The sequence below is a fragment of the Gracilinanus agilis genome, chromosome 2 (genome assembly GCF_016433145.1).
Source record: "Gracilinanus agilis isolate LMUSP501 chromosome 2, AgileGrace, whole genome shotgun sequence".
NCBI lineage: Eukaryota > Metazoa > Chordata > Mammalia > Didelphimorphia > Didelphidae > Gracilinanus > Gracilinanus agilis.
The window spans coordinates 175,066,631-175,076,236 of NC_058131.1; the positions used below are offsets into that span (position 1 = coordinate 175,066,631).

The window sequence follows — 9,606 nt, forward strand, 5'->3', positions numbered from 1 at the left end:
TAGGGGAGAATGTGCCTTCCATTTGTACCTGAGTGTTATACTACTTGAATGGGTAAATCGAGGGCCTGCCTGGACAGTGGGAATAGGAATTACCCATATTGAAATGTCAAGCAGTATAACAACCATCCATTATTTTAGGAAAACTGCATATATGCAGAGTGTGAATGATCCATTATGAGCCACTGAAGAGCCCTTTGTTATTGACTGTACAATGCCAACTTCTTGTCATCTGGCTTCTGACAAGAGAATACGGTTTTCCAAAGTGGAATCATTTTCCTAGGTAAATGTATCTTGTGCCCTATTCCACTTCAATGCAACTGACATATTTGGTATTGGATGTCATCCATGTGAAGATTTATCATTTAATTATAACTTAGAACATTGACTAAATCCCAGCTGCTTGGGGAAATTACTTAACTGAAATACAGGATTCTCAGTAAAACACTGGGAGCTTATTTCTGATCCTCAGCCTGGAGGTTTCCTTTCCGTGAAAGTAACAAAAACATCAAGGTTCACAGGAAGAAGGCACTAATTATGGGGTGCATTATATTTCAAATTAAAAGAAAGAAAGCATGATCAAGGTCCCCACATGAGTCCAACTTCCTCCTTGTATTTTATTATTTGAAGAAGGGGTCAGAAGTCCTGATTTTTCTCACTAACTTATACCTTTTGTCTAATTTCACTTGTGACCACAAAATCCTGAGGAGAGCTCTTGTTGCATGTGTGCTCTCTATAAGATATTAATTCTGTTTACAAATAAAAATATCTAGACAATGATGCAATATGGTACTTCACACCGTTACAGTCTGGACTTCACTGATTTTAAGGAGTTGTTGCTTCTCAGATGTTCCATTAAAACAAACTCAGTTAAGTCACTGACTCTGGGATGATTTCATATATGCAATTTAGTTACAAATTTCAACTACTAACTAATAACGTGATATGATAGAGTGGGAAAAGTATTGAATTAAGCATAAGAAGATCTGAATTTTAATTCTGGATTCAACATACTTCTGTTTAAGACCTTGGGCAAATTACAGGATTTTTTCTCCATATATCTATATTCCTATTTGTTTCTGTGTCTACACATACACACATATATGTTATGTATACATATGCATGTATGTGAATCTCCCATAACCCAAGGGACACTGATCTCTTAAAAAAGCCTTAAGTTCCAAGTTAAAGGATACTCAGATTCAATCATAGGGATCTAAAGGATAAGGGATTAGACTATTCTTGTACTCTTGTTCATTGTTGTACACTCCTTAGTCCTAGAAAACCTAGGTAAAGCTTAGCTACATATCATAACTTGGATCTTTTGAAGATTAGTCAAAGTGCAAAATATAGGTAGATGACAGCTATTAATTTCTCTTTCCACAAAACATGATAAAATCACAAAAGATCCATAGGAGTTATATAGAAAAATGCTCAAAACATTTAGCAGCAACTCGTAATTTTTATTATACTCTCTATGGAAGCTGATACTTAAAAAGTAAAATGCTTCATGGAACTGCTGAACAGATATTTGATTTTCACTTCAGATCAGGTGACTCAGTGGATTGAGTATTAGATTTTGAGTCAAGAAGAGGAGATTAAATTCTACCCCAAACACTTGTTATGTGACTCTAGGAAGTCAGCCTTTTATCCTTAATTTTTTCACTTATAAAATAGGGATAACAATAGCATCTATCTCATTGGGTTGTGGTTAGGATAAAATGAGATAACATGGAAAAACACCATCTGAACAACTCAGGCAAGAACCATTTATTCACAGAAGCCAGACATACTTGGCTTATCTTCCTGACAACTTTGAATTCATCTTTTGTGAGAAGACTGTAGTTGCAGGAAACAACTAGCATCCAACTCCATGACTAAACCTCTTGAGCTCACAACATAGCCAACAAGAATAAAAGCACCTATCTCTCCATATTGCTAATTGGTTGCCTTTGCTCTGGAAAAGATACACAAAGCAGAAAGTGGCAGTTCTTTCTGAGACAAATCACCTAAATATATGTCAGTTTATATCTGAGATGTACTCTTTGGCTTGCCAAGGCAAGATCATTTTCTCAATGCCTTGTGTATATAGCTGCCATTGATACTGCTTGGAAGGCGAAAATGGGGAAAATCATCCTTTATGCAAGTCCATCCAAAGCAAAGTTGGCATTGGCTGTGTCCCCACAGAAAGGGAAAGAAAGAAAGAAAGACCTAGAGATAGAGATAGAGACAGAGATACAGAGAGAGCTAGAGAAATGGAGACTAAGAGCCATAGATAAAGAGATGGAGATAGACATACAAAAAAAAATAGAAAGACACCCAAAGACACACAAGAGTTAGGCAGAAGATAGGGAAAAGAGTAACATAGCAATAGACAGAAAGCTTAATAAACAGAGAGAGAGAAAGATATAGATAAGGACAAAGACAATGAGAAGAGAGAAGGAAGGGAGGCAGAGAGATTTAAGTGTTCAATGAAAGTCTATGAGTCTGATACCTTATTTTGGCATAAAAAAATACCCTGGATTCTTGAAGGCTAAACTAGCCACATGTAAACGCTGGCTGGTTCTACCATGTTGAAAAGTTTTCAAGTAGGATCTTGGTAGCAAATGCCAGTCATCTGAAGACTAATACAATTAAATTTGGAGAAGCTCATCAGAGTGTTTGGGCAGAAATCATACAGGAAAAATATTTAGTAGGTAGAGGGTGAAACCCACATTGGTGGTGGGAATACCCACGTTAAAAATTCACAGATGTTTGAAGAAAGTAAAATATTGAAGTACATATGTGTACTCCTAAATATATTGTACTTTAGCACCAGAAAATGGCAGTTATCTGAAGAATAATAAAGTTAAATTTGAAGAAACTCAATACTATGTTGTCTGCTTCTGTGAGATACATAACCACTACAAAAAATTGACCTGGCAATTTACACAGTAAAACAAAAACAACGAGCGAATAAAAAAGAGGAAAAAAATACTAGATGAAGAATGAATACATATTGCCCAGATTACAATACGCGTTGGGATGGGCAATCTACTGAGCTAAATCATGAAAAATAAATCTTGGATAGCCACTGAAAATACAAAATGAACTACACACTAAATTATATAAGTGGAAGAGAGTGACTGGCTTTCTCTTGGGAAACTGGCAGCACTTTTAATGATTCCAAGTTAATGGGTGTAAATCTTGTCTAGTCTATAGACAAAAAGTTTATCTATTTATCATCCATAATTTCTCTCATGATTACAAATGAGCACAAGCCATGGAGCCCAATATTCTCAGAAAAATCAAAATAGCTGGAGTTGAAAACAACAATGGAAAGGTGAATGTCAGTAAGCTACCAATTATCTGCAATGAAGAGCTAAATATAAATATTGCTAATGATGATGGCCAGGAACATTGATTTGCTTGGAGTCTTTCAAATCTAATCAAAGGATCACAAATCTATAGCTGTAACAATCTAAGAAGGTGGGGAAGGGAGTCATTTAATCTAACCTTCTAATTTTACAGATGAGGAAATGTAAACTGTAATGGAGGATTACCAGTGAAGTTAACTAAATTACCTGTGGGTACACAATGGGGTGAGGGAGACAGGAATGATAGATGGACAGGACCAAACAAGGTAAGGAGACCAGGTTTTACTGCCAAGGAGGTGACTGCTACTGAAGTGGCAATTGGACCCAACTGCCACCCTGCAGTATCTAGTCTAGGCCTATGGAAACAAGCAAGTAAAAGGAAAAGGTTTATAACAGTTTAATTGTGGGAAACAATAATAAAGGATGGGAATAAGGGATTCTACTCTTACAAGCTAAGGGCAAACCACAGAGTCAAGGGAGGGCCTTATCTACACTAATCTAAGACCTAAGCCAGGCAAGGCTCAGAGAATAACAGTACTAGAGTACTATGGGAATCCTCATAGTAGAGCCCAGAGATGTTTTCAGGATGCCAGGAACCAACTCCTTCAGAACTGATGGTCCAAAGTAGCCCATTAGGGAGAGGAAGTCTGCAAGCTGTCCACCAGATTGCAGATCACTCCCTACTCAGTGCTGTCATGCAGGATAGATGTCCTCTGTTTCCAACCTTCACCACACTCCAGGATCCCAGGGATTGAGGATGCAACTCCACTAGCTCTGAGGTCTCCCAGGGAATCAGTTACTACTTGTCCCAACCACCATGGAGTCCTGCTCAGAGAGTGCAAGCCACTTTCTGCTTCCCCATTCCATGTGGAATCCTCCAGCCCTTCTTGTTAGGTTTAATACTAATACTAAGCTAATAACTAAATAATAATCTTCCTCACAACAAAACCCAGAAAAGTTACTTTCCACAGGTAATAAGTGGCAGACTTGGAAAAATGAAGCCTAATCCTCAGACTCCAAATTTAGTGCATATTCTACTGTACCACATTGGTCTTTAAAGACTGTAAGGCAAAGAGTCAGAGAGAGAGATACAGAGACAGAAAGAAAGAGATAGAAACAGAGAGAGGGAAAGAGAAAGGTGGAGACACAGAGACAGAGACATAGAGAGAGAGATACAAGGAAACAGACAGAGAAACAGAGAGAAAAATGAAGATAGAAAGAAAGGGAGACAGAGACATAAACAGAGAGACAAGAGATAAAAAGAGATATAGATAAAAACATATATATATACATATATATAATTTTATATATATGTATATATAAAAATATAGAGATTTAGACTGAGACAAAGAAACAGAGATGATCAAATAGCAGTTTCCCTAAGGAACTGATCAGATGCATGTTGATCAAAGATAAAATTAGAAGGTTTATCTTTAGCAAGATAAACTTCTTCTTTATCAGAGAATGGGTTAAAGGGCAATCTCTTGTGAAGGATGTTATAGTGTTTTGAGGTTTAGAACATGGAACAGAGAATGTTCAGATGAAACTATCAATTTTTGCAGTAAAGCAGGGTCATGAGTTTTTTTTTTTTTTTTTTTTTTTTTTTTTTTTTTTTTTTTTGCCGAGTGGAAGTGGAAGGAATGGTGTAGAGGTGATAAGAGAAGTTTAGAGGGGAAATACTAGGACATATAATGACAGGGAAGAATAAAAGAATTGTCATGCTGCTGTGGATCCAGTTGGCACAATTACATGACTTCTCCTAGCATCAGACAGCATATCCCATGTGGATTGAAAGAAGACATTCTCCTCCAGAAGAAACGTAAGCAAGAATGAGGTCTTGACAAAGCATAATAGTGAATGCATGAGGTATTGAGGAAGGAAATGGTAAGCACACTATACAGTTGAATTGGTTAAATATAGGATCTAGTCTGTAGAAAAAGCTAGGACAGGGATGATGACTCACAAGTTGAGGTGGGAGAATTTAAATACCTCTTGTTCCCCCTTGCCACTTCCAATTTCTCCTCCTAAAATCATTACCCTTTAAATGTTATTCCCTGAACCCAAATAAGCTCCACTGGTGTTGGTTTCTGAGTACCTCTGTAGGACTGGATACTGAAACTTGAATCAGATTTCTGAAGGGTTCTTGGTCCAAAATGGCTCCATTTTTCAGATGAAAGTTTGTCTCTCTCCATTTACAGGGTACATACTGCTGATGTCTAAGCCCTGTAAAGAATTAGAAGATCCATGAGTAAACCAGCCTCTGGCCCTTTGCCTGGAAGCAGAATGGAGTATGCTACTAGGAGTGGACTGGGCTGAAATAGTCAATCTATCATCTTTTGTTATTTCTCTATTTTTCAACTATAATTTATGGACTGACTCCTCCACAGAAGGTACTTAGCATCTTCTGTGGTGAGGTTTTTATGGAGAGTGTATCCTGCATCTTTTCAGCCCTGCTTTCTTTTCAAAGCATTGGATGCTTTCTTGTGTCTGTTCTGTAATTAGAGAATTCACAATGACATGCATAACTTTAGCCTTCATCACTGGGACCTTGTTCATTTGGTCACTGGATGCTGAGGAGGTTATGGAAGGAGAGGACAAACTAGCTTCTCTGTCCTCAACCTTGAAAAGCTGTGGGTACCTCCCATATGGTATGACTGGCTTTTTCCATAGAAACTTACTATACATGTCAGATGAAGGTGAGGTCATTGGTGTGGGATCCTCCAGGACATCATCATAACTGAATGCCTGATGATGCCTTCCAATTGGTAGGGACATCTTGCCTGGAAGCCCACCTGCACTGTGCTCAATGGCAGACACATCTGCCTCTCTGGATGCCATGAAAGACTGTGATCTGAGTGTTTCTCTAGATAGATATGAAGAACTCTGATCCCCACAGTGAAAGTCTATAGAAGTCATGCTTATAGGAAAAAGATGTCAAAAAGGAACATTCTGTAACTGGTGATATAGTAGCAGAGTCTTAAGCAAGTCTCAGACAAAAAGGTTCTCCTGACAATTGGAAATCTGTGGGGAGGAGAAAGGGGATGCGGGAATAGAGAAGAGATGATCCCCAGCCTGAGACTTTGTCATGGACAGGAAGCTGAGACTAGCAAGGCTCTAGGCCCCAATCATTCTCTAAGGGCCTAAGCACAAAATGAACCAGAGGCCATGATGGAAGTTGAGCCAAGATCTGAAAGGACTCAGTGGAGAGAAGTGAAGCCCCCATCTTTAACTCTTGGGGAACAAGTCTAACATTATTTGACTGTATTATTTCCAGGCTCTTGACTTCTTATATTGCTGATCTTGCTCTGTGAAGCATCAGTATTGGATTACTCAGAACATCTGTCACTTTTGCTCCTATATATATGTAAATGAATCAAGAGGTAGAAAGTCCTGAAACCTTATTGACTGGATTTTCTACAAATGTATGCTTGATAACTTCAACTAGGCCCTCAATGCTATTAGGTAATCCTTTAACACTTCCCTAATTAACTCACCATATCACTCCCTGTAGTGACTCTTCTAAGCCTCTTATCACTCCAAAAACCTCACATGGTTAGGAAGGGTAGAGCAAAGATGGAGGCTTGTACCAATGAAAGTTGAAACCATTCTTAGAACCCTTCCAAACCAACCTTTTAAAACTCCGCAAAATGACAAGAGTCAAAAACCAAAATTAAGAAGGAGAGAGAGTGCTCTCCTGTGGAAAGCAACTTGAAAGGTAGACAGAAAGAATCAATTTCCATGGGATAAGGGGAACCAGAAATAAAACTACGTACAGAGGAATGGTGTCCAACCCACCCCAACTACTGTGACATGTTTCAAGCCTGGGCATAGGCCAACTTTAGAGTCCTGGAACTCTCCCTACATGAAAAACAGAGCACCTTGTGCCTGACACTCACCCCTTGAAGTACCAAGCTCTGGTACCAACCCACAGTTAGACCTGGATGTCCATAGAGCTTGGGCCTTTCAATCCTGCACTAAGATGAAGCACTAGCCCTAGGGAAAAATAGCTCAGAGTGCAGAGACCTGTAAGCCATCAGCAAAGGAGACAGAATCATCAGCTTTCAGTCCACAGGGAAAAAGAGGTTGGGAAAATAAGCAAACAGTAAAAGGAAACACCTAACCCTAGAAAATTCCTATAGGGACAAACAGTAAGGCACAAAGTCAATAGGGAACAGTTACATGCAAGCAAAAAAATGTAAAACTTCAAAGAAAAATGGCAATTGGTCTCAAGTGATAGAATAATTAAAAAAGAAATTGAAAAATCAGATAAGAAATGTGGAAAAGAAAAGGAAAATAATGCTTGAAAAGCAAATTGGTCAACGGAGAATAGAGGCAAAAAATCAAATGAAGAAAAGAGTACCATGAAAAGTAGAATGGACCAAATGGAAAAGTAGGATCAAAAGGTCATGGAGGAAATTCATTCTTTAAAAATTAGAATTGGCCAAATAGAAAGTAATGAGTTCACTAGACATCAAGAAAAAATAAAAGAAAATTAAAAGGATGAAAAAAAAGAAAATATGAAATATCTCATAAAAATAACCAACATGGAAAATAGATCCAGGAGAGACAACCTAAAAGTCATGAGGAAAGAAAATCCTAGGCATCATTTTGTAAGAAATTATCAAAGTCCCCTGATATTCTCAAACAAGAGGGTAAAATAGAAATTAGAATTTATAGATTGCTTGCTGCAATAAATCCCCAAATGACAACTCCCAGGGATATTATAACCAAATTCAAGAGCTCCTAGTGCACAAAGAAGATAGTGCAAGCATCCAGAAAGAAACAATTCAAATATCATGGAGCCCCAGTCAGGATTACATAGGATCTGGCAGCCTTCACACTGAAGGACCCCAGGATTTGGAATATGATGTTCTGGAAGGCAAGATAACTGGGTTTACAACCAAGAATCACCTACCCATCAAAACTGACTAGATGCTTTCAAGGGAAAGTATGGTCATTTAATAAAATAAAAAATTTCTAAGCATTCCTGAAGAAAAGACAAGACTTAAAATTTTGAAGCTGAAATTCAAAATTAAAAGAATCATAAAAAAGTAAAAGAAAAAAGAAACAGTTAAGGGCCTCACTAAAGTCAACTTGTTTATATTGTCATATGGAAAGATGATATTTGTAACTCTTATAATATTTTTATCATATCATAGTAGTTAGAAGAAGTATACAGAGACAGAAGGTGTGGTGATGAGCTATATAGGATGATATGAAAGAAAAAAGGTAAGAAGTGAAAAAGATGATTGCACTAAGAGAAATGGGGAGAAGTAAGATGGGGTAAATTATGTAACATAAAGAGACATGGTTGGGGGAACTATTACAGGGGAAGGGAATGTATTGCGATGATGGGTAATACTTAAGCTTTATTTTCATTGGAATAGGCTCAGAGAGAGAATAGCCAGATTCATTGGGGTATAGAATCCTATCTTATCCTATAGAGAAGTAAAAGGGGAATAAAATAGGGGTTGGTAGGGAGGGGAGCAATATAAGAAGGGAAAGTTCAGAGGGTGATTGAAAAACTCTATAGAGAAATAGCAGGTGAATAAGAAGAATGTTGGGGGTGGGAGAGGGACTAACATAAGGGGAAAACATGGGGGGAGTGATTAAAATCAAAACACTGGTGTAGAGGGAAAGAGTGAAAGAAGAAAGGCCAGGTTTAAAAAAGGAAAACAAATGGAGGGAAGTACATAGATGATAATCATAACTATGAATGTAAATGGAATGAACTCACCTATAAAATCAGAGTATATTAAAGATCAGAATCCTACTATATGAGGTTTATGAGAAACATATCTGAGGCAGTTAGACACACAGAGTAAAGATAAGTGGCTTGAGTAGAATCTATTGAAGTAGGACTTCAATTGAAATAAAAAAGCAGGAGTAGCAATCATGACCTCAGACAACACTAAAGCAAAAATAGATCTGATTAAAAGAGATAAGGAAGGTAATTACATCTTGATGAAATGAAGTATAGATAATGAAGTAATATCAATACTTAATATATATGCACCAAATGGCATAGTATCCAGATTTTTAAAGGAGAAACTAAAGGAGCTTGGAGGAAATAGACAGTAAAAGTATACTAGTGGGTGCCTCAACCTTTCTCTCTCAGAACGAGATAAATCTAAACAAAAATAAATGAGAAAGAAGTAAAGGAAGTAAATGAAATTTTAGAAAAGTTAGACTTAATATATATCTAGAAAAAATTGAAAAGGAATAAAAGGGAAAAGACCTTCTTTTCAGGAGC

General features: G+C 37.4%; 1 pseudogene; it reads right to left on the bottom strand.

Moving 5' to 3' along the window:
* Window positions 1-5,386: 5,386 nt before the first annotated feature.
* LOC123233435 lies at window positions 5,387-6,191 on the bottom strand (annotated as a pseudogene).
* Between the last annotated feature and the right edge of the window lie 3,415 nt (window positions 6,192-9,606).